This window comes from Coenobita brevimanus, chromosome 68, assembly GCF_032717465.1.
Source record: "Coenobita brevimanus isolate Jiangsu-jjx chromosome 68, ASM3271746v2, whole genome shotgun sequence".
Lineage (NCBI taxonomy): Eukaryota > Metazoa > Arthropoda > Malacostraca > Decapoda > Coenobitidae > Coenobita > Coenobita brevimanus.
Genome location: NC_137021.1, coordinates 2352501 through 2354076, shown reverse-complemented (window position 1 = coordinate 2354076; position 1576 = coordinate 2352501). Strand labels below are relative to the sequence as shown.

Here is a 1576-nt window from a genome sequence, read left to right as displayed (position 1 = left end):
GGCCTCGTGGCGCAACGGATAACGCGTCTGACTACGGATCAGAAGATTCCAGGTTCGAATCCTGGCGAGGTCGGGACATGTTTTTATACAAGATTTTGATGTTTTTAGTGAATGGTCGTGGAGTAGATTTTGATATATCGTGACCGGTTGATCTATAGATTTTAGGGATAGGCTATTTGCACGAGTGTAGTAATTATAATCATATTTCAACCCTAATTCCTGTAATCATCACCACAACCACCATCATCATAGTGAGCATCTCAGCCGTAACTCCCATCATCATCATCATCATTTCAACCCTAACTCCCATCATCATCATCATCATCATAGCCCTAATTCCCATCATCATCATCATCATAGCCCTAATTCCCATCATCATCATCATCATTTCAACCCTGACTCCCATTATCATCATCATCATAACCCTAATTCCTGTCATCATCATCATCATAATCAGCAGTCGCAGCATCTCATCCGTAATTCCCCTCATCATCATCATCATCATCATCATCTCACCCTTAAGCCCCGCCTGAGGGAAGGGATGAGGCTAATTAACAAGACAGGAAAATAAGTAAAAAAAAATGTAGGGTTAGGGGAAAAAAAAATAACTCCAGGATTTTTTGAGGCGACAGAAAAAACTCCAAAAATTAATATATATTTTTTAGTCCCAGTCCGCCGCCCTCCTTCATATACTCACCCATTTTTTTTTTTCCCCTTTTTTTCCCGAGCGACCTTCATTATTTCCTCTTGCGGGGAAAATGCCTCTCTCTCTCTCTCTCTCTCTCTCTCTCTCTCTCTCTCTCTCTCTCTCTCTCTCTCTCGTTGGATTTAGATTTACGTGAGGTAAGAATGGAGTTCGTGTGTGTGTGTTTGTGAGTGTGTGTGTGTGTGTTGAATGTAGGAAGTATGTGTGTGTGTGTGTTAAATGTAGGAAGTATGTGTGTGTGTGTGTGTGTGTGTGTAGTAGTAGTAGTACATAAGAACATAAGAAGAGAGGATAACTGCAGTAGGCCGGTTGGCCCATGCTAGGCAGCTCCTAGAAGAGTAACTGAACTACTAGAATGAGATAAGGATAGCAAAGAAGAAGGCTCTCCCCCGCCCTCCAAACCCTCCAGCTGAAGCCGGCAGGAAAAAGTCAGAAAGAACACCACGCCGTATAGAAAAACTGGCGTGGACATTTTACAGGAAAGTGTGAAAGGAGAATAGAGACTATCATAGTGTAACCTGAAAAGAAAATTTATTTTTGAATTAGTATTGGTTATAATATTTTCTTTATTCTATATCCACCCCTTATTTGTCATATGCTTATCTAGCCTATGCTTGAAACTCTCAGTAACTACTTTACTAGGTAGCTTATTCCATTCGTCTACTACTCTATTACCAAACCAATTTCTACCGATTTCCTTTCTGAAACGGAATTTTTCTAGTTTGAAACCATTATTTCTAGTTCTATCCTGTATGCTCACTTTAAGTACCTTGCTAATATCTCCCTTATTTATACCATTCATCCACTTAAAAACCTCAATTAAGTCTCCCCTTACTCTACGCCTCTCTAGCGAATGCAGACTTAGTCTTT

At 40.3% G+C, this 1576-nt stretch overlaps 1 non-coding gene across 1 annotated transcript; it reads left to right on the top strand.

The window, feature by feature from the left end:
* On the top strand, nt 1-73 carry TRNAR-ACG (transfer RNA arginine (anticodon ACG)). The gene has a single exon. It is a non-coding gene; the product is annotated as a tRNA-Arg (tRNA).
* The last annotated feature ends 1503 nt before the right edge of the window (nt 74-1576 follow it).